We start from the raw sequence: 24440 nt of genomic DNA, 5'->3' as shown, positions 1-24440 counted from the left end.
GCAGTGGCTTGTGTTGCCACCAGAGACTGTGGATTATAGACAAAGGCAAAGTAGATTTGAAAAAGGAACCAGAATTTTGCCATGCTGCCTTTCCTTATGTTTGTTTTCTCACAGCAGTCCAACGAGACAAAAACAAACCTTTAATGATACAGTGAATGAATCAGTACAGGGCCATGACACAGGAATCATTCCAGCTTGTTTTCCTTTAAAAATGAAGTGAAGGAAAATGTGTTTAGAAGCAACATCTTTTTATCTACTAGTAATGGTAAGTGAGAAAATAACAAAGTTATGGCAAAAGAGAGAAGCTGCTCACAGAGCTGACATAGAGACTGTTGAATCTTTTCATTCTTTGTCTTTATAGTAGGTCACATGGCATACTGGAAGTGGAAGCTGAAAGGTGATAAGGTTTTTCCATTTTCTTTCAGCAGCTAGTCCTTCTCTGTACATGCAGAGATCCCTGATGGTTAAAGGGAATTTAATAAAAATATGCACAAGTTTCCTGTGGTTGAATTTCTGAGTATGATGCCAGGTGCAGGCACATTTACTTGACTTCTTAAATCAGTTTATTCTAGAAAATACAGTATTGATAGAATACTGAAAACCATCTTCACCAGCAGAAGGGCATTGCTTTCCTTATGGTGGGAATTAAATCACCCAGTGATACTGAAATAAAGCAAGACGTGCTTTTATATTTCTTCTCATGAAGCAAGTGGTCTGACAGGGAGTTCAGCCAAGGCACATCATATCTCAGGACAGGGCTGAGTGCTTTTAATCCTGAAGAAGAACCTGGTGGCTGTACAAGCATGGAGGGCTGTACAAGCTGGCAGGGCACTGCAGCTTGCTACAAGCCCACAGTCTGCAAGTGGAGCTGGTTACAGCTCCTATCTCCCCTGGCCAAACTCCTTCTGACTAAGTGCAAAAAAGAAGGAGGAAAGAGAGGCACTGAATGTCCTGGTGCAGAGCTAGATCTTGGTGCAAGTTTAGGATGAGGAGATGGCTTGTCCCAAAGCTTGGAATTGTCCAGATTTGACATGCAGTGATGTGGGATGACTGTATATCTTTATGGTTATTTGGGTATAGAATATATTTTAATGAATCATCTCATTCTATCCTTTCATTTTAGGCAGTTTGTTAATGTTGAAATGCAGGAAAAAAGCCTGTAAAAAACTCTGAGATGGAGCTTTCCATTAACCTAAGCTCTTGACAGGCGGTAAAGAGAAAAGTAAGGGAAGAAGAATGCCATTTTGATTTCCCTCTTGGATTTTTTGATATCTACATCTTGTTGGCAAAGCCAATGTCTTTCTCAATGCTTGTACATTTTACTTTCAGGAGGAATGGATCAAGGAAGTTTCTGTCAAACTACTTCATTGCTCTGAGGTCAGCCTGGCATTGAGATCTTCAGGTTTATCTCAGAGTAGAATTATTTTCAAAAAAACAAATCAAAAATTGAATAACCAGTCAGCAGGAAAGGACAGGGAAATAACTCCAGACTTCCAAAATAAGGAGAAATAGCTTAATTGAAGTTGGAGGAAATAAATCAATAAAAGTAATTTTGTGCTATGTGTGGAGAATTCACAGACCAACTTTCAACTATCTGTCAGTTTCATAGTTTGAATTTGATAATGGAATTTCAGATTGAGCCTATTTTTGTCCAGTCATGCTTTTACTTGTCATAGTTTATCAAATCTGATTTTGAGACACCTCATCCAAATAGCGATCAGCCACCAGCACTGGCCATGTCATATGGCATGAGAGAACATTCAGAGGGATCCAGGGAAATATGTAATGTGTTGCTAGATCTGGAGGCTTTGGGGGTATGGGCTGAACTGCAGCTGGGCTTTACAGGTGAATGATGTACGTGCAGTGCCCAGAACAATGTGAGTTTGAGCTCTGTATGCCATTTTCCCAGGTAATTATTGTGGAAATGCAATCAAGCAGAGGTGAAGCATTTTCTTTTCTTGTCAGGCATTTGCCTCCCAAGATTTGGATGCCTGACACAAGAGAATATACTTTTCATCCAGTGTATCTACAGGTGACAGTGCCTCAGACTAAAACTTTTCAAAAACATCTGAAAAAAGTAGAAAAAAAAAAAAAGGGAATTGAATAAGTTCTCAAACTGGATGGCTTAGGGCAAGTGCCAGTGATCATACCCCTCAAACTTCAGTATTTGCTACATGCCTTGCAATAATACCTGCTGTAGCAGTGCGGGACTCAAAGTCAATCCATTCCCAGTTATTTCCTGTGCAACACCTCCAGAGCTTTGCAACTTGCTGCTCTGCTAGGGCAGCTGTGACTCGCCAACACATTGCAGTGTCCCAGGGACATAGATCACTGCAACTGGAAAAAAGTCTCCATATCCCTGCAATTCCACAGCAGTATCCCTCTCATTGCAATGGCTCCTCTGACTGGCTCATTGCCTTTGCAGGTATTTATAGGCTGATCAGTGCAACGATAATGAATAGGTTTCTCTGCATGTGACCCCTGGGCTGCCTAATTTCAGCCACTTCTACCCTTACAGACCTTGCTGAATGTATCCAGGGGGAAGTGAGTTCTCTGCATGGCAGCCTTTACCCAGAGGGCTCAGAATGAATGCTTGGCCCTGCCTGTGACAGCTTTGCAAACTCTGTAGTGGTTTGAGGATGCCCCAGGGAGAAAACACTGGAGCTGCTGAGTGGCCTATCCAGCTCACTTATTGCCAAAAATGACTGATGGACAGGAGACCTGGTAACTGGAACATCTTCCTCAAAGTTCTCTGTATGTTAAATATTTTTAGGACTCAAATTCCTTTTGTTGTAACCTATAAAAATATTTTCCAGAGCACACTTTTCAATTTCAGACATTTCATGAACAAATCTGAAGCAGCAGGACTCTCCAGGCTGAATGGAGAGGCCAGTTTACATCTGTCAGCAGATTCCCCAAAGGGAATTTTTTGGGGAAGACAGAAACAGCTTATGAATCTTCAAAGGAGTGTCAGAGATATAGAAAGCAATGGTATTGCCGTTTAAGAAACCAGCGGCTTCATCTCTCTTTTTAGATGCTTACAAGAAAATGAATGAACCTAATAAATATCATCACTAGTTCCGTCAAGCACTATCAAGAGCGCCGAAGGCAAGCGAAAGCACCGCAGCCCCTTTGACCTCACCTAAACCAATCTGGGGGAGAAGTGTTAAAACAACAAGAGGCCCCGGGAGACCGTGTCCTCCCCGCCGCTCCTTCCCTCCTTCCCGGCGCCTCTCTAGTCCGGCCGTGGCCGCCAGATGGGGCAGCGAGGCCCCGCTGCCCGCCAGGCCCGGCCCGGCCCGGCCTCAGCCCCGGGCCTGCCGCGGCTGGCGGGAGCGCTCCTTGAAAGCCGGGAAGGAGAGCGCTGCTCCCGTCCTCCTGCCGGCTCGGGAAGGTGAAACAGCCGCGGTTCCTTCTTGGGCGCCGGTCGGGAGAGAAGGAATCGGTGCAAACCTTTCTGGAAGGGCGACTCGGCCCTCGCTGGTGTTCGGTGTCAAACTGCGCCACCCCTGAGCCCTGCTGGTGTCTTGTGGGTTTGTGACAGCATCTCCAAATCATGCTTAAGATTCCTGAGTTTTCCTGAGTAAATCAATCAATAAATAAAATGCAGCCTGTCCCGCTGATAAAATTGCAGCTGAGCTATACACTATAGTGGTCAAAAGACACCACCATTTTTTAAATACCACAGTGTGATCTTAAATGGATCCTCCCTAACCAAAATCACTGGTATGAGGAAGAAAAGGTGGGAAAAGAGGGAGAAGAAGCCCAGTATCATATGAAAATCTTCATCATAAAGCAAGGGAACTGCTGCCCACAACGTTTTGCAGTTTGTTTACTTGTGGCTTCATTAAAATTTCATGCAGATCCAATGACGAGATTTTGTTAATGGCCCACAGAGGGACAATCATTGCTGAAGCCTGAACACTGTGATCCATTTTCCCTAATTATTACTTTGTAACCGTTTCTAATTTGACAGCTCCTGCTGAACTGGGGTCCGTTTATTTTGTTGCATTGTTTCATATAAAGAAACATCAGATAAGCATAACAGCGGAGCATTAATAATAAAACCCACAATTTGAAACATGCATTAATTGCATGTTAAGTGCACATAATGCCCTTCATTGTAGAATCCCCTTTAGAGGGCACAAAACATAGGGCTGTGTTGCACACTTAACAATGAGAAGGGAGATTATCTAATTCCTTGTGGCCTACATGTCAAGAATGGAGAGTGGCTAAGAAATTAGTTTTCCTCCTTAGCTCTGTTTCATAACTGTGAAAAGATGGAGTGAAGATGGATATATTTGCTCACAATGGAGTGGTTTCTAAATTTGTCTATGAGCTTTGAGGGCTTAGTCGCTTTTTTTAGAAAAGAAACATCTGGGGTGGTCAGGTGTTTCTAAAAATTCGATGCAGCTCATGGCTTTTTGAAGGCTCTGACATAAGGTTACGTATTTCTGAAGAAGTGAGAATGTTTAACTACAAGGGTCATCCAGTCCAGTCTCCTGCTAGCTCTGTTAAATGTATCAATATTTCTTTCTAGAACCAAGGCAATTATATTTTAAATATATTAGGTGTTTTAATTTTGATTCTTTTTATTACTGTAACCTAATTTCAGAAGTCTATTCCAACACTCCATTTTATTGACTTACCTCAAAATTTGTATCTTCAGAAAATTTCATTATCTCATTCTTCTATTTTCCATTAACCCCTTCTTTATTCATTTTATGACATAACTACTCCCTATCTGCTGGTTAAAAGTATTTGGCATTTGTTTTTTTTTCATACCCCTGACTCTGCTACCACTGTAGCAGGTTTTTATCATGGTGTTTACCCCTTGTTTACAAAAATGTGTTTGATTTCGAGCTTCATTTTACTAAGCTAAATAGAGAAGGCTGTTTCAGTCTCATTATTCCTTTCCTCCATTCCAGTCTGACTTTGTCTTTTTTGAGTGTGAGTGATTGGAATTATGCATTTATTAATGGTTGGAATTTCCACAATGCTTTTTAAAGTGCATCAACATACCTTTATCTCCTCTAGAAATGGTGCAACTGATAAGTTCTTGGAGGGTTTTTTTTTGTTTTATTTTTTTTAATTGTTCTGTTGCAACACATTGGTAGACTGTAGGTCTCCTAACAATGCTTTGCTTTGCCCAGACATTTTTATCATTTTTAGCTCTCAGCTGATGATGAGTCAGCTTGGAGCAGTCGTTTTTGCTATCTTTTTACTAAGGCATGATTTGCACTTTTGCACATTGCACTCTTAAATTTAAACTATTTCTATTTTCCCAAGCCTTGTGATCATTCAGTTATTCCCATAAAATATTCTGATCTTCCTCAGGTATTGGCAGTGCCTCAAAATACATGTCACCTGACACTCCTTTGCATTAGCCAGTTCTTTATTTTCTCTGTGATTTAAATAACTCCTGTCTTCTCCAGTGTGTTCTGCTTTAAATGTCTCACTGAAGTTCACATAGATTGGATAGTTCTGCCTGCTTACTCTGGATCTTTAATTACCTGTTCTGTACAGAGATGAAATCGACCTCGTTTAGTCTGCTAGAGTTTTTGCTTTTTCACCTTTCCTTTCCATTCTTTACTCTTTCCTTCACAGTTTGATCTAGAGCCCTGTGTAACACAGGGGTCAGACTAATGGGCTTATGGTTGTCTGAAACATTGCCTATTCTTAAATATAGCTACTAAATTTGTCATTCTCTGGTTGCACAGCAATATCCCTTCCTATTGTTTCAGTGCCTATTTAGGGAACAAAATCCATCAGTGCTCAAAAGCCAGGAATACCTGGGTCTTACCTTCACCTGAACTTGTTCTGTCTGAATCTTTATATTTTTTGTACAATATATGTATTGCACAATCCTTAAGATTGTACAGCTGGATTTGCATTCCAACTAGTGTTCACTCCCTTTGGATGGACAAGGTCCCTAAATGGTCTCTGCAATCTCAGAGAAGCCTGTGCAATGACCACAGGGAAAGTCAAACAACCACCTAAAATCTGAGCTCATCTTAAAGGATGAATTACTCTCTAAAGCATGATTTGTGGAAACAGACTGCTCAGACAAGAGGAGGATTTTTTGCTTTTATCAAAAATTTCCCTCACTGTTTCAATGCACTCGGGTCATACAGCCCTAGTAGGCCATGCTGTCCTCTCCAGACAGGGGACACAGTAAGTGTTATGCTCAGAAAAAGACATAACAGATGCAGTTATTTGCTGTAAGAAGGTAAAATTCCAAGCTCTCTTTGTTCACTCTGGACACTACTCATTAACAGCATGATACTAAACTGCCTACAGTTGTTTCTTTCAGAGTTCCCCAGTTTTGCTCTCACTAGCTGTGTCCTTCTGCATTACTGACATTTATGCTTCTTTTCTTCTAAGTGGCTCCATCTTCCTGCTTTCCGGTTTTCTTCCAACCAGTGTTGAATCACCTTTTAACTGAATTTCCTCATTAGCTTCTGTTAGCAAGCTTCTCCCAGACTTCTACACACAGAAGGGAAAAAGGCAAGAGATCAATCCTTGTGCATTCTGGGATGGATATACCACAATCCAAAAGTTTGCAGGTGGTGAGGGGCACTGCATGAGCAGCCAGTCTCTAGAGGTGGCAGGGTAGTTAGCTGAGAGGATTCTGCTCTCTCATTACTTTTAGGAGGGAAGAAAGATATGAGCCCAAAGCCAAACACATCACATACTCCGTATCCTTTCTGCCAGGGAAATTCTGGCAAAGCAGATAAGTTGTCCTTGCTTTGCAAGAACTGTGGCCTGTGTGCCACAGGAGGGGCACAACAGAAGAGCAGGAGTTGGTCAGAGTCCACCACTCTTTTTTCCTGGTGACACTGCTCATGTGCAATCCCATTACGTTTGATTTTCTCTGCTGGCATTCATTCCAGCCTCCCCCTGGCTGGCCAGGGTGTGCAGCAGCTCAGTCAGGCTCTGTTGTGTTCTGCCAGGAGCTTCCGGCTTAGCTGTAATAAACTGTACTGAGCAGTGCTTCCCTGGCTGCCTTCATCTTTAAACATGACCTTTTTCAGGTAGTACATTCAACACAAATTGTTAATAATTGAGCTGAGAAGCAAATTTTAGACCCAATTTTCCATACTCCATTTAGGTTTCTATTCTGGTCTCTGGCTCACCACCTTCCTTGACTATTATTGTAAGTACATTATTACCACAGGGCAGGAATATATTTGTGTCTTTAAGAAGCGAAGCAAGATAAGCCATAAGTACTCATCTCATTCTTGCCATTTTTAAGTAACAATTTATCCTGTAAATAAAACTTTCAATAGTTGCATTTGTTTCTTTTTTTTCCTGTATATTTTTAGAGCAAGTCTTGCCTTTCTTGCGTCCTTTTAAGTGGTGACTCACTCTGATTTCCTGTTTTACATTGTTTTAACTTACACTGTTTTCCCCCCAAAATTTACAAGACAGAGCTCCCTATTTGTGCAATTTATTAACAGGTTATGTGTCTAGACTATTCTTCAGTTAACTTTAACACCCTTTCCCCCTTTTGTTTCTGAATTTCTTGGGCTAAAGCTCTTAAAGAGCTTACCACTTAAATACAGTGTAGAATTTGTAGGCCACTTATCCACTAAAGCAGATAATTTGGGGTGCAAACATCTGTGCATTTGAGCAACCCACTAATGAAAATGAGTGAGCTCCACATGCAAATGAACTCAGGCTCCAAGACTGGCCTTCTTCTGTTCTTTATTCTGTTTTATATCCCAGACAGATTCTGCCATGCATTGCTGTCTATAAAAGCAAAGTTGGGCCCAGCCAAACAAATTCAGAAGCTGCCTGAAAATCTTTTCACAGCTTTCCATCTTCTGCTTACAAGCTCAATGTTAAAATTATCCCTGTTCTAAAAATGTTAGTGATACTCTTTAATTTTTTTTCAAATAGATTATCTGCATTTTTTAGTTTATTAAAAATTGTTTATTAAAAATTATTTAATTGTTTATTAAAAATCTTGTCAGACCCAAATTTCCTGTAATACCATAATGTTTTCCAATGCCTAATTTCCAATAGTTATCTTGCTATATTGACCTGCATTATTTCCTTCATTAATTACTGCCGTTCCTAAAAACAGCTATGGCTTTCAATTTGTGTTGATTTCTATAAAAGTCTTCCTTGGTTAATAACCTGCAACTTATTTAAATTTTTATGGCCTCATGGGCATTGTTAGGCTGAAAAAAACTTAATGAGAAGTTCAGTGATGGTAGGAAAATAACTATATTACATGAGCAGCTTGACATCACTTTCATAAGAATTTCACATTTAGATTCCAGAAGAAAATTAGAAGGTAAAAAACATCCAATCCATGGAAAGCCATTAAAATGAAAAATTCCTGGGATGTATTTACACAATCTAGCACCTCACATTGTCATTTTTCATTCTGAAAAGGGATGATGAGAGAATTTTAAAAATTATTTTTATGGTGAAGATTTTTAGATGTGTAAGAGAGAAATAAGAGGTCACTCTGTTCAGGAGTTGAGCTATAAAATAATTTTTTGCAGGCATTACAAATTTGAACATTCCCCTAAAATGTAATTTCACAGAATATCCTGAGCTGGAAGGGACCCACCGGGGTCATTGAGTCTAGCTCCTGGCTCTGTGCAGGACTCCCAACCTGGAGAGGCTGTTCCTGATGCCCCCCAAGACACAGTTGGCTCCCCTGGCTGCCAGGGCACTCCTGACTCAGACTTGCCATTGACCAGGAGCCCCAGGTCCCTTCCCAGAGCTCTGCTCTCCAGTCTCCTGTTCCTCAGTCTGTTCACACATCCAGGGCTGTCCCTGCTTGTTGCAGGTGCAGATTCTGGCACCTGCCCTTGTTCAGCTTCACATGGTTGGTGATTCCCCATATCTTCAATTTGTTGATGTCTCTCTACAGAGAGACATCAACAAATGTTGAGGCAATCAACAGCTCCTCCCAGTTTAGTGGCCCAGGCAAACTTAATATTGATTTCAGTCCTGTGTCATTAACAAAGCTCATTAAGAAAGATGTTGAAGTGTGCAGGGCTGAGGACAGAGCCCTACAGAGCCCCACTAGTGATAGGTGGCCAGCTTGATGTCACCCCATTCACTGTAACTCTTTGTGCCCAACCCCTGAGCCAGGGGCATGAGGTGTTTATCCAGCTGAATGCTGGACATTTTGTCCAGAAGGACACTGTGTGAAATAGTATGGAAGGCTTTGCTGAGGTCCAAACATGTTACATACATTCAAGATCTTTGGGGCTTCAATGTTTTTGGGTGAATTGGTACTCAGATAACACGTCTTTCTAAGTTACTACTGCTAGTATAAATCATGTCAAAGAAAATACTTATGGATAGTTACCCTTGCCATCTGTGGTGCAATTTGGGTACCTTAGAATATTTCCTCTGTGCTGCCAGGAATGCCATAGGCAGCCTTTGAAACAGAGCTCTTCTGTTGTGTATCTCTTCTTTTGCCTTAGTTGAAAAGTTGCTTTGTGTTCTTTGACAGTTAGTCAGAAATACTTTTCTACTTAATTTTGGTTGTGGTGGGTTGTTTTTTAATTTGTTTGGTATTTTTGTACTAGGTAGAGGTTCTTCCAATTAATTCTTCATGTGTCAGAAATCTAATGACCACTACTGACTTCAGGGAACCTACTTTGTCTTGCAAAACCAAATGGTATGATGCTTTATAATATATCATAGATGTTTTCACTAATAAATTGGAGATGGAAAAATTATCTTGGAAGAGGTAAGAAATGATTCTTTAGTCTGTACTTCAGGTTCACCAAGTGTATTTGTGCTTTTTCTGACCTATGCATGCAAATCCTCTTCCTAAAATGCCTTTGGAGAAGGAGAATTTACAATCTGCATAGATTTGGTGTCCTATGGCTCACAGGGTGTCCCTTCCTGACTGGAAAGTTTTCTCCTTCTTCTTTGCCTCTTATTATTTTGTCTGTGCTCCACAGTGCTCAAAGCACCAAAAATGATTAAGCAGTCTTCTAATTAAGGCTTCTTTTTTATTTACTGGAAAAATTTGAGATGTTTAAATATTCTTGTTTGTACAACCCTGGTCTTTCACTAATGTTAGTACTTCATTTAAATGTGCCTAGTGATCCTTATTTGAGTGCTTTCCCCTATTTAGCTTACATATAGGAAAGGAAAATGAAAGTTTTACTGTAATGTACAACTATATAGTTTTTCCCATAGAAATCTGTCTTGTTCAGAAATCTGTTTTCTTTTTTTTCCTGGAGTGAGTCAGACTGGTAATGAATGAGACTCGCTGGTAATGCACCTACTCCATTCATCTGAGGAGCTAGACAGTTTAGTGAATGGCTGCTGGGAAGGAAAACACAGCCTTGTACCTGATGCTATTAAAGAACCCTGCAGTGGCCACTGATTTTTTTCCTGCCCTCCTCCATGAACTCACATTTTTCACAGGACTTTTACCCTCCTTTCTGGATGCTTGGGACCAATGAAGTGGAGATGCCGACCACCTCCATCTCTCTTCTTCATCTTCTAGAAGAAGAGAGAAATGGAAACCTTCCACTCAAAGTTTCTCTGTGCCGTGATAACTGGCATGATTTTAAACATATCAGGTTTCCCATCTTTCTTTTTATTTTAATTTCCATTTGGAGTTAAAGAAAATTTGTCACTATAAAATTTCCTGCAGTCAAAATTACACTAGGACCCTCTCTGCAGATCCACTAGAAATGCTCTTTAGGCACAGTGTTTTTTCCAGGTGTTAGATTTTATATCCTCAATATTTGCTTGGTTTTAAATGTATTTTGCATATATGTTCATACATACAGTTTTAATCAGTTCCTGTCTCTTTACAGATTTTAGACAAACAATAGATAATTCCTGCAGATAACTATCTGATCCTGTATACATATGATTTCTATCAGTGGGATTTGAGAAATGGCTACTGATGGATTTGACAGTATTTCAATTAGACAGATGCTGCACTTTTTGAGCCTTGTATTTAAGGAGTAGACCATAATGTACTGAGACTTTATATAAGAGCTTAGCTCCATTCAACAGGATAGCTAAACATCAGAAATAGATTTTTTCACCAGTTCCAAAATAAAATGTCTGCTGATGAAATACGAAATTCTATTAAAAATTCCCCTGTCATTTAAAATCACATTTCTTTTGGTGTCTGAGAGTGAAGTATTTTTTTTTTTAAATCAGAAGTCAGAAAACTCTGAAACCCTGAAAAGAATTCTCTCATGCAATTTTTTTTAGTGAAGGAATAATTCTATCCCACTCTCTTCAAAGCATGTGCAGAAGGAAAGATATATTTTAAGGATGTCAGACTTCCTTCCAAATGATTGAAAGAACCTTGCTGCTCAAGTTTATATTGGGCAGCTTATGCCTGTCTGTATTTTGATAGCTTTTCATTTTTCAGAAGCAATTGGACAAAATTACCACTATGCTACATTTTCAGATTTCCTTGATGACTAAATGTTGGAGCTTCAGGTTTGCTCTAATGGACCCTCCTTCCTTTTCCATATAACCATGTTACTTGGAGAAGGAAAGCTAATACATTCCCTTGAAGAAAATAAACTCTGCCATTATTCCACGGAATATGCTCCCACCTGCCATTTAATCTTGAGGGAAAAAACCCAGGAAAGCAAAACATTACCATAAATGGCCCAATTTATCCACCTATGTATCTGTCAAAGCATCAGCAAAATTTCACAAGGAATCATCACCAACATTTTGGGCACTGGGTAAATCAGTTTAAAGAAATCTGTATTTCTCTAGCCCTGAAGGTCACTCAGGAAAAGGAAGACTGTGCATGGAGCAACTGATTCCTGGGTCACACAGCCTCAACTCACAATGTCAATGCCTATCTAAAAATGCATATGTTGATTACATTATATTTACTGAGAATTACACTTTCTTGGAAGTCACAATATTAATTTTAAAGTACTAATATTTTCCTCCCCTTTTCAAAGAATGAACCTTTTGTTGTCATCTTATTCTTTGAATATAAACAAAAAAGATCAAAAGCTATATACATCATCTTTGTGGTTTACTGTAATTTTTGCATAATTTTTCATAGGCTGTTGCATTCTGCCATGTCACATTTTCATTGTCTATGAAAATTTCCTTATCTTTTCAGTCTGATTCAGAAAGTTCTGACAAACAGAACTGGAGGGCTCACAAAAGAGGGTAATAGAATGCAAAAAAATCAAGTCTGTTCCATGAGCTAGTGGCTAGTGTAAGCACATGTAGTTGCTTTCAGAATCTCTGTGGCTATGAAAAGTTATCACAGCAAAGCCCTAAGAGATGATAATTCAAATTCAGAACCATCCACTACTGTAGTTTTCTTTTCAGCTCCCTGAGGCTCAGATAGCACATGAATGGGTGGGCTACCATTTTTGAAGGTTTGTAAAATACTCAGAAAAACACCAGAATCTAGATCCTGGCTGGAATTAGAACACAAAAATAGTTGAGCAAGGTCATGAGAGCTTGTGCTTTTTTGTAAAATTATGATTTTATACTCAGAAGAAAACGCAGTTGAATTTGAAGCTGTGTACTTATCTCTGGCTCTTCATTCATGCAGCCAGCTCTGTGCACTAAGAGAATGGGAAGACTGTGGGACAGATCAATCATCAAAATATAATTTGTGTTTTCTTTGAAAATTCTTGAAGTCTCTATTTTCTGCATGTATCTCAGCAACCCACCTTGCTATATTTAAATGGTATTACTTCATTTCCTTGCAAGCTAATAGCGAATTTAGACGCTGAATATTACTGTCAATTCTCCATCCTCCACTGTGTCCGCTGTTCTGTCTTCTCTCTATTCCTCTTAAATCCTTTACGCCTACTCCTTTTCCACCTCCTCATGTCTCAATTTCACCATCAGCAAATATCGCCTGTGGGCAATTGTTCAAGAGTTTAATATTCATGCAGCTTCTTTAGTTTGTTATTGTTAGAGTCTGAACAGACTGATAGGACTTTCTCTAGAACAGGGAACATTAGGTCCACACTTACTTTAATTTCTAAGAACTACATTTCCATTTCCACATTTGCTTATATTTCTAAAAACTGTAGCCTACAGCTTTGATGGGTTTTTTATGTGAGAAACAAAATTTCTCCAAAAATCAGAAAGCAGCATTTATTTATTTATTTATTTCTAAGAATTTCTTTATCCTTTTCATCTCCTTGTGATTCTGTGCTTTTCTTCAAATTGTCCATAGATATAAATTCTCTGAGCTCAGAAAAGTCCAGAACTTCAAGGTGTTTGAGGAGAGCTGCAGTAGCAGTGATTTCCAGAACCACTAAGGCAGATTGCAGCACATGCAGGGGAGAAAGAATCAAGGATAACTTTTGTTTAAAATGACTGTACAGAAAAATAGACTGCATTAATTTGGCTCTTATTCTGGTAAGAAGAATATATTAATCACTATCAAAGAAACAAGTAAAGCTTGTGGGAAATGAGCCTTTTTCTTTCATTTCAGTAGATATATGAAGACAAATACCTTAAGCAAACTTCCGAGTAACTGCAATATTTCTCCTCCTATATGGTCTCCTTTAAACACAGAGGATAAAACTCAGAATAATCAAATGTATTTTTCTGTTAAAATGCACAATGTCATAGCTATGTTGACTCTATCAGCCGTCCTCATCTCAGGTCTTTCTGCTGACTTGCTTTATGGGAAGTATTAATTAAGCTAATCAGGAGCTGTGCCCAAAATGATGAAATGAAGCCAGTGTTTGTGAATCAGAAGGAAATAGGGCAATGTGTTGGCCAAAATGATGAAATGAAGCCAGTGTTTGTGAATCAGAAGGAAATAGGGCAATGTGTTGGCCACAATGATTTTTGTAAATGCAATGGGTAGGGTTTATATGCAAGTGGCTGCTCTCCTTTCATTGAATTTAAACTGGAAGAGACACCTATTGTGTAGTGCCATCCTTTCATCATATTAGTCCAACATAAGAACCTAGAAAGGAGCAGGGAGAAACATGGTTGCATTGTTAATCCATCAATTAAGTCCACAGCACATCAGCTTCTGAAATGATGCACACAGTCCTGCAGCCCCACCTCAATAAATATATGGTACGCCTGGGAGATGTTTAGAAGAGGGACAAGGGTGGATAGAGGTATGGGATGGCACTCATGAAGAGTTAACCAAAAGGGAGCTTGCCAATCAGAAAAAAGAGGAAAAGAAATGCAATGCACATTTATGAAACCTGTATCACAGAGGGTGAGACAAGGAGCAGAACAGTTTCCTGCCCTCTCTGCATGAAAATGAGAGAGAGAATCCCATATAATTAGCAGTTGTTGTGTTCCAAACCAACAGATGGATGCGGCCTGTGGCACAGCTCACAGGTAAGCTTGGGACTCTGTGCTGCATGATATGGTTGACATAAAAGGAAGCAGAGAAATTATTGTTAACAAAAACCCCTTTGAGCTTCTCCTACATAAATAATCCCCTATGGCTCAATCAAGAACCACAGAAGACCGGGAGACACTTCTGGGGAAATTTTGTTTCGTGTTTTTATCCCTTCTTTATACTTACCTCAGTGTCAGGGGACAGTCCTCATTACCTTTCGTGGCTTTTTACATTTTCAGAATTTCACAGATCTTCCCAGCTCTGTTTTTTGTAGGTTGTTATTTCCTTGATGATCAGTCTTCTTGCTTATAATTAAACCCATAATTTTCAGTTAGTTCCTTCTTCTGGCTGAAATTAACCAACTTTCTGGCAGTGTTTGACATTCAGTCAAATGAAGTTGTTTAGCTTTATAATTTGTTTCCATGAAAGCACACTGAAGACACTAAACCAACATATCAGTGTGCACCAGAATGAGATAAAATGCACTTGCATGTAGAATGTGAAATTATTAAAATTCTATAATAGTATTTTTTCAAAAGTAATGTTATAACAAAAAGTGTTTTTCATTGTTTGGTTTTTTTTTTTTCTGAAAAGTATTGACAGAGAATAAATACTGGAATTTTTTAAATTTAGAAACATCCATAAATAAAATTTTAAACAAGTTAGAAATTATATCTGGTTTAAATTTACATAAGAAAACCAGTATTTAATATTTTTTTCAGCTACAGAACTGCAAAAGTTTTGCCACAGTTTTCTGTAAGATCTTAATCAGAACAGATATCTTAAGTATTTCATTTCCATTCTCTATCATTCTAACCGAAACAATTAATATAGAAAAATAGATTTTTATTCCCTACCTGGCAGGACTATGGAATAAAAATTACTGTCAACAAACTCCATTACGTTTTCTCATTATTTGTGTCATTCCTTTAGCAGTATTTATTAATTCAGACTGATTTAATAATTGAATGAATGTCAACTTTTTTTTTTTTTCAGCAAAATATTTAAAGTATTTAGTTATGGCAATAACTAACTTGGTCTCCCAAGTATACAGGATTTCTTTATGTGTTAGTCGGGAGAGGATGACAGGCAGAACCAGATATATCTGTATTTCAAATCAGAGCTCTACATTTGGCATCACTTAATGTTTGCCATACAATAAGTCAGTTGACCTCAGAACCAGACAGAGAGAGTAAAAAAAAGGTGATAGTAAAAACAAAAAAAATTAGAGAATATAAAGTAAGCCCTATGAAACCTTTTTATCTCAGACAGCTTTTTCTGAAAATCAAGAAAAAAACTAGTTTTGTCAACTTTTGTGGTGTTGTTTTGTTACTTTTTTTGGGGGGGTTCAGTTTGAGTTAGAGAAATTTACGTGTTTCTGAGTGCTTTTGGGTTTTCATGTTTGCTCTTTTCTTTTTTAGTTCTAAAGATTCCATAGCAGTAAAATAAAATTTGAATATTTCACCCTCTTGATCCCTTCCAACAGAAATAGAAATGCTCGCAAAAATAACAGCAAGTGTAAAGAAGAGCTTACAGTTTGGGTACCTGGAAAGAAGAATTTACAGCAAAATTTCATTAAAAGGCTAATATCTGTGTAGTCTAGGCTGGAAATGGTCTGTAATTGCTTTTAGGGACGATGACTAATGAATATTCTCTACTGAGAGTTCTGGTTATTTCTGGCTCAATTCCTGTTTTCAGTCCCAAATGGGCAGACTCAAAACCAATGTCCTAGTTAGATGCTTAGACAAAATCTCAGCTTTGTCCTTTTGCAGATTCTGTGCTAACTTCATCAGCGAAAAGGAAACCCAGGCTCCATCATGGCTCTCCTCCCACTTGAAGAAGGGTGAGAGAGACATTTGTAAAGAGAGACATTGCTATGGCTGAGCACCTGGCTGTGGTCACTTGCTTCCAAACCTTGCTCTCACGAGAAACGTCTCAGCATCCAAAACCTTGCTCTCATGAGAAATGTCTCTCAGCATCCCAGTCTCCTTCTGAATATGAAATTCAGTTTTATATTTTTGCACTTACAGCATGAAAACCATAGTATGTCTTAACTTGTATAGTATGAAAACCCTAGCATGTGACAACTTTTTTCAAGGTATCTAAGCTTTTTATTCTTCTTTTTACGTGAACTACAGACTGCCTCTTCTTTAATTGTATTGTTGTTTTAGTCACATTAATTTTAGTAACTGGAGCAGGCTCCCCAAGGAAGTGGTCACAGCACCAGCCTGCCAGAGTTCAAGAAGCATTTGGAAAATGCTCTCACGCATATGGTGTGATTGTTGGGGCTGGCCTGTGCTGGGCCAGGAATTGGACTTGATGGTCCTTGGGAACTCCTCCCAACTCAGGACATTTTATGATTCCATGAACTCCGTCAAACATATGTCAAATATATTTTTTTTAATGGGCAGCTGGCTTATCTAGGGATTTAAATTGCTTAATATTCAAGAAATTATAAACAGTAATTAATTTGATCTGGTGTTTGAAAAAAAAACCCTCAACATTAGAGTACAAAGCATTAAAATGATCATCCATTTTTCTTTTTACCATCCAGTCACAATAACAGAGAAAATATGTATCAAATTTAACAATATTGGAAGGTTGTTTGGGAAACTTCTATTTGACAGATCACAGATCCCTTTCTTACAATATAAAAATGAATGAATGAATGAACAAATGAATGAAAAAAATGTCTCTTGATGCATGTTTGCATATAAATATGTATGTGTGTACATATCTGCACATATATATTTAAATGCATTTTTAAGAACTCCACTGCCATCATATGTCAAACAGGGTCTGAAATGTCAATTGTGAAGAAATATCCCTCACTGAAATGAATCAAAGAGAAAGAAACCTGGAAGAAAACTCTACGTACCCTATCCATCAAAGCAGCAAAACTTTTGGGATTGCCAACAAACCTTGTTGATGGTTCCTGCAGCAAAGGAAAGGTGCCTGAGTCAGAACAAAGGGATGCAGGCTGTCCTGGTGAGGCTGAGGGGTGAGGGTCAGCATGTTTGCTGTCTGATCATACAGATAGTCCCAATCTGTTATCCAGTCTCTGCATCCATAACAGGCTTGTGGCATTCACATTCTCTGGACAGAGAGAGGCATAATTCTCTCTCCCAGGATTTTTTCAGGAGAAGCTCAGAGAAGAAGAGAAAACAATTCTTATCTCTACTTGCTGCGCCTGTTGTTTTGCACATGTGGAATGTGTTATGGAGATTGTTCACCCAAAGTGATTTATCAATTGGATTCTGCTGAGGGTTGTTTGGATTGATTGACCAGTTGGGTCAAAGCTGTGTCCTGGCTGTCTCAGACAGTCAGTGTTTTTTCTTTAGTATTCTTTACAGTATAGTATCTCTTTAGTATATAATTTAGTATAGTATTAGTGTAATATAACTTAATAAATCATTTGTTCAGCCTTCTGAATCGTGGAGTCAGAGCACATTATTGACCATGTTGGGGGCTCCCTGAATTGATACAGGCCTATGGAATTTTGATGACATATTATTTCTATGGGTCAGGATGAATGCTTTGTGCAACTGCTGTTTGTTATCATAGGTGATCTTTAGATGTGTGGACTTCATAACTTTTTATTGATGACTAGATTGTGCTTTTTGCTGTATTTCATGACATTCCTTTTTGACTATAGTTTTCTTGCAACAGCTACAGGTTGCTTACTTAAATTGTTCATGAGCAGTGGCAGAGCAGACCTTCAGGTAAAAGTTCAGCTAGGGAAGAAAGAGGGGGAAATGAGATCAATCATCCATCAGCAGCAGAGTTTGGTACTGTTTCCCCAGTACCAAACATAGCCCTTAGGCTGGGGGCTGGGCACGGGGAAAGGATGTTTGTGCTCCTGTGCACCAGGGCCTCATGCTCAAAGGTGAGTGCTTTCTGCTCAGCCACAGAGCTTGGTGCCATTGCTGTAGCCCCACACATCAAAAGCTCTCTCATGTCTTGCAGCACATGGCAGGCTCCTGTGTTATCAAGGCACACACACCCTTGCAGACCCATATCCCCTCATAGTGCTCTGCTTGTCCCTCAGACTTCACTCCTATACAAAAAAATCCACTCTTCTGTGAATACAGGATGGATCCCCACCCAAACTAAATGAACATGTCATGGTATTTGGTTACTTATTATCATTAAAATAAGAGTTTCAGATATATGTATTTGCTTCCAAATCTGGAAGGTATTTGCAAAATGTGCTTATTGGTATTTATGGAAAAGAGAGAAAAAAAGTTTTTAAAAGATAAGATACAATTCTAGGTTTTTTTCTTTTCTTTTTTTCCCCCTAGGTTATCTTATCTTCCTGAATCTCATGGTCGTGTGAGTTACTGTTACAATGGGTCATGTCAGCAACATCCTTTATTTTAGCTTTTTAAAAAGTCTTGTTGCCGTGGCAACTGCCATATCACCTCCTTGAAATAACATACACAATATAGAATTTGATCTTTTGCACTGTAGAATAGTCAAGGAAAAATGTTCAGTGTTAAGCACTTTTTAAAAATTTTAATGAGGTTTCAATGGTATTTTTATCTATCTGCTTTTCTCGTTTAACATTATTTTATGAAGAAAACAAATTAGTGCACCAAGATGTGCATCTATTCCTACTGATGCCTTCAAACAGTAGCAAAACTGACAGTATGCATTGTTTTCTATACAGATATTGTAAAAGTTGCATCAGTGATTTGGTTTAGTCACTGCACTCCACTTATTTAATTTCCCTGAAGTAGCTAAGACAATAGAGTCATTAAGCTAAGTCAGACAGAAAGATTTTCCCTCATCTCACATTTATCTAAGTTATTTTGTTAAAAATATTTTTACATTTTATGACCAGAAGCAATCATTGTGATCCTCTAGTCTGTTGTATTGCACAGCACAAATCAAGGTATTTCATCCTGCAGTCACTTAGCAAGCCACCAATATCTTGTGGAACTTTTAGGAACATATACTACCTTATCAGCCTTGTGCAGCAAATGCAAGCAACTTCACCCTGGGATCAGCTTTCATTGCTCCCAGGGTGAAGGCAAAACACATATCCCATGTGTTGCAAGCTTTGCCTTGTTCTGGACCTTCTCAGGTTTGGCCTTTGGAGTTACTTACTGTGTTGTGGTTATGTGTTTGGGCTTCTGAAGGTGTAGGAGACTTAAACATCACAATTGCCTTAAACACTATTAATGTCACATAATCAGATCCTAAACAGAAGGCACATAAACTTTCTGGCTTTTAAGTGTGCTGAGGACAGAATGTGGCAATGCCTCAGCAACAACAACAACATAGATTTTTAGTCAAAAATTAACTACTTTTGTAAATGTACTAAATAATATAAAAGATCAAGCAAAGAAATGTTTTTTCAATAAGTCATGATTGTCCTGTTCTTGTTCTTGGAGTTGTCAACAGTGCAACCCCTCCCTCCCCCAGCACACACTCATTCTCTTTGCCCAATTCTGTTTGTTCTTAACTCTCATTGATTTCCTGTCAGTCATTAAGCTTCCAGTTATGTCTCTCAAAACCTCTGCAGATTGTACAAGCCTAGAAATTGCATCTAGAAATTACTACTAATTTAAGGAGACACTGGTGATTTTAAACGAGTAAGATTTTTCATGATAACAAATTTCTCCAAGACTATATAATCTTTTTCTTTCCTAGTGAAGTCAGAAAGGCAGCAACGTTTGCCAAACCTGCATAGTGAACATTTCAGTGCAAATTATTGTGGTCAGATTTCAAAGCAGAGATTGTTGGCATAGCAAATACTAGGAAAAATATTTCTGTGAAAATATCTGCCCTGATTTTTCCTTGAAAAATGAAAATCCAAGAATTTTCTGTGACCTCTTTTGAATGTTTCTTTCCTATCCATAAGATAATGATTTTCTTATTCTCATTCATACTAAAGCATTTTGGAAAGAATGAGATTTATATTTACAAATTTGCACTATTGGTATTATTTGCGTGCATTACACACAAAAAAACTGGTCTTGAATCATTTTTCTCTGACAGGTAGCATAAATCTGCTAAATTCAGTGAAGCTACACAGTTAGAATTCCAAGTTAAATGAGAAGAAATCCAGCTGTTTCTAGGAAATTTGAGAACACTGGGGGGTGAGTGTTTCTACATTTTAAAACAATTATTTTTATGGATTTTAATACTTTTTATTTATTGGGGAAGAGAATCAAAAGAAAAATATCTCTTTTATTTCTTCCAGCCTGGGTTTTTAAAATCTGACTGAAGAAATTAAGGGTGATCTTCATGTTAATAAGTAATCCATATCTTTAAGGGTAGTTTTGTTGGGTTGCATGAATAGGTATGGGAATTTTGTTGCACTTTGTAAAAAGCAAAACAAGGTATTCAGTTAGTTCATGCGTGGACAAAGTAAATTTTCCACTTGTTTCAAGCAATGAAACAAAGGGAGAAAATGCATTGTGCTGGCAGTGTAGGAGGAGTCAAACTGCTAATAAAGGGAAGTAGTGAAACATGCCAAGTCACACTGTTTCTCCTCTCTAGACTGTTGAAAAAGGTATTATATGTCTGATATAACAAAATCTGAGCTTCTGAGGAGCTAGGACTGGTTTTTAGTAAGTAAAAAATACAGTCTAAGATTGATTAGGTTTTTTAATTTCCTTCTCAGGTGTAGGCACTGTTAGACCCCTACATTTATTAGCTAAAATTCATCCAGTTTCAAACTCCATAAAAATGAACAGATCTTGACTTGGATGCTATAATCCCAATAGAAAATCACTCTCATAAATATTTTACTCACCCAGTCCTCCAAAAATTGAAGTTTTAATTTTGGTAAATAAATAATAAAGAACATAATATATATTATTTTTCCCCTATTTGGAAGAAGGCATTGTTTTTATTTGAAATTTGTTTTCTACTTCTCTGGGGCTAAGAGGTTATGAAATCACAATTATATTTGCAAAATGATATATCTTGAACACTTTTTCTGGAGTTGCATTTTTAGAAGTAAATATCTATGCACCTCCTGTATGTGAGGTATAGACAATATGGGAAATGCCATTGAATTCACTTGGAATAGTCATTTCACATCAGCTAAGAGGCCCTTGCAGGTATCTCAGAATATCATGGTTAGTATCATGATATGTATTTATCAGCAAAGTATGACTTTGATTACTATTTAACATGTAGACATAACAACCTGCTAAAACCAGGGAAAATTTCACTAAAATTTGCTATGTGTTCTACCTTTTCCAGTAACCAGTGGAAACTGGGAAATACAATGGTGATCAACCATGCCGTGGATGTCTGTTGTAGTGGGAAAAATCCTGGAAACTCCAACATGAACTTTAGCTAATTTGGTAGGCTGCATGATAATTGAATATGCCAGGATTTCCTCTAATAAACACACATTGCATAATTTCATTTACATCTTTATATTCTATTTTAGTTGCAAGGTGACATGCCTGGTCATCACAAAGCCTAGTATCACTGACCATCATTGTGCCTCTAGAAAAATCTTTTCTTGACTGTCCCTTCTTTGCCATGAAAGCTGAATTTGTCCTAATTAACCAAATACTGATAGTGCATGGTTATGCTTATAATAGTTGCATAGCTAGAGAAAGCAGCATGGTTCAGGGGAGCTGAGTATTTAAAATGATCCAGCACCTGGATTTCAAATTTCCCATCTCTCTGTTACTTAGTCTAGGTAATTTTGAAGGCTATTGTGAATTTTCTGGAGTATAACAAACAAATTAAATAATACCAGAGCTGTCAAATCTCTTGGGGTGTGAATACTGTAATAAAAGGTAATCTTTTTTTTGTCAAATAAATAAATGACATTAAATATTCATGTAAGAGACACATAAGTATAAAGCAGCACAACGAGACTTGGTGGTGACCTGCTGTGGCTTAACCTGGCAGGCAGCTAATCACCATATTGTATGGAACATCCCTTTGGCTGCTAAGGGTCAGCTCTTTCATCTCTGCCCCATCTCAACTCTCCCAAACAGAGTTGAGAGCCCCAACCTCCTCACTGATGGGTCAGCAAGAGAAGCTGAAAAGTCCTTGACTTAGTGTAGGAACTAGTCAGCAACAACTAAAACATTATGAACGTTGCTGTCATGCCAATTCTCAAATACATCACTCGTCCAGGTGCCAGAAAGAAAATTAACTCTATCCCAGCTGAAGCCAGCATGTGTATATAAGGATAAATGAATATGTATTTTAGTTCTTGAGGTTCAAAGCAGGGTGTTATATGTCATGTATAAGCTCAGGGGATCTGGTTCCTTGGAATGCTTTCATTTTTGGTCATGGCATGAGTTTGATTCAAGAACTGTCTCAAAAAAAGGGTTCTTTTGTTGCATTTGGATATATGGGAAAATGTCAGTGTGGGCATAATATAACATTGTGTAGGGATTTCATAAATAGCTTGGCTTGCTGAACCAATCTTGCTGGTTTTGCTTGGTACGGCACACAGATTGATTCACATTTATCCCTAGACAGCTCACTGTGATGTGAAGAGTAATAATGAAAACAAGTGCCTAAAAGAAGCATAAATGATAGGATCAGTCTTAACTCCTCCAATGTGGTAGCCAAATACCTCAAAAGCAGATGATCCACTGCTAAAGAGATTTGGATATTTCAGAAAAGGCAAAATACCAAAGAAATAGAGAATGCCATTTTCAAAACAAAAGTCAATAGGGTGGATGTCATAGAAACTCAGATGTGTGCTAAGACCCAGTTATTATGATTATTAGAGAGATGCCTCTATGTGAATTAAGGTACAATCAAAACCATATGCTGAAGTCAATAGTATAGATTTTGTTTAACAGTAAGTGTGAGCTAGAGAGAGGAAGAAAGAGGAAAGAGAGGAAAGGGACAGAAAAATAGTGAGAGAGACAGACTAGATAGAAAGATATCACCACTCCATAAATTCTGATGACATCCTATTGGTCCTCTTCCTCTGGTCTTCCTTTGGTGATCCTAAGAGTGTTTACGACAATTATGCTTTTGAAGTCTCTTACAAGGTGATGCATTTGAATTCAAGGTTCTCCTACCCGACATACAGTACTAAAATATGAGTGGACATAGATGATTCTGAAATAAAAGTAAATGTCTGAAAGCTGTTTCTTATGTAAACAACAGAAAAATTCTCCTGGCTGCAGTGGGAAAAGATTGGTTACAAAAGGAAATTTGCTGAATTGTCTAGCCACAGAAAGCTGTATAGACTTCCATTCGCAGAAGCATCAACCTCAGTTGACTAATGAAGGAAATATTAGATCACAGAATAAGAGAAATTTGGATGAGGCCCCAAAGTGGAAGCCCCATTAGTAAAGTGAAATATTATCCATGATGATTTCTAGTTTTAAAAAATCAAAACAACCAGGGCTATGAAATGAAAAAATTAAAGAAAAAATATTTAATGCACAGATTGAGGACCAAGACAAAAGAAAGAAAATTACTTTAAATTGAAACTTCAGAGCCTAAAATGGCTTTCTATCTCTCTTTAAACTAATATTATAGAAATGTAATGTAATGTAATATTTCAGCAATTACACACCCACCACCAATCTGAAAGCCAGACTGACAGCAAAGCATCAAGAAACTTTATTGTAATATAAAGATGATAAACACTTTCTACTTATTGCTTTGTTATTCTAAAGGGCTACAGTGCCACACATTATTAGATAAAATTACGTTTACTACCACTACTCAATCCAAAATCACATGGAGTATCTCATTCCAGGAAAAGAAGGGAAAAGAAAAATCCAGTATGTGGTGTAATCTTTCTTTGGGTTTTTTTTCCTGAAATGCCATTTATAAGATTGATAAGAAGTTAATTCTTTCCAAAATTTGGAAAGAATTCTTTGTCGTGGCAAGTTCCTTGTTTGTCTGAGACCATGTTGCTGAACAGTGCTGGTTGCTAAGACCAAATGTTATTCTAGTAGTCTGCTGCAGGAGGTTTGTTAAAATCTTTGCAATGTTTCTCTTTTAGTGAAACTATTGAAACCTTAGAAGATTCACTAAGGTCAGACAAACTTAGCAGGAATGCACAGGGACATAACTAATCATGGTACAGGGCCTTAGTGGTGTGAGCTGTTTCTGAAGACATCAGGTATAGGCTTTGGTAATATGCTTGGAAACAGAAAATGTTTTTCCC

The 24440-nt window shown here is 38.1% G+C and overlaps 1 long non-coding RNA gene across 1 annotated transcript; it reads left to right on the top strand.

Annotated features, from left to right (window-relative positions):
• Positions 1 to 19101: 19101 nt before the first annotated feature.
• Positions 19102 to 23992, top strand: LOC141725367 (uncharacterized). Its single transcript, XR_012577235.1, has 3 exons — positions 19102 to 19914; positions 20321 to 20421; positions 21536 to 23992. It is a non-coding gene; the product is annotated as an uncharacterized LOC141725367 (long non-coding RNA).
• The last annotated feature ends 448 nt before the right edge of the window (positions 23993 to 24440 follow it).

The sequence above is a fragment of the Zonotrichia albicollis genome, chromosome 1 (genome assembly GCF_047830755.1).
Source record: "Zonotrichia albicollis isolate bZonAlb1 chromosome 1, bZonAlb1.hap1, whole genome shotgun sequence".
NCBI classification, from domain to species: domain Eukaryota; kingdom Metazoa; phylum Chordata; class Aves; order Passeriformes; family Passerellidae; genus Zonotrichia; species Zonotrichia albicollis.
The sequence above is the reverse complement of the archived record's forward strand: the minus strand, read 5'-3'. Positions and strand labels throughout refer to the sequence as shown.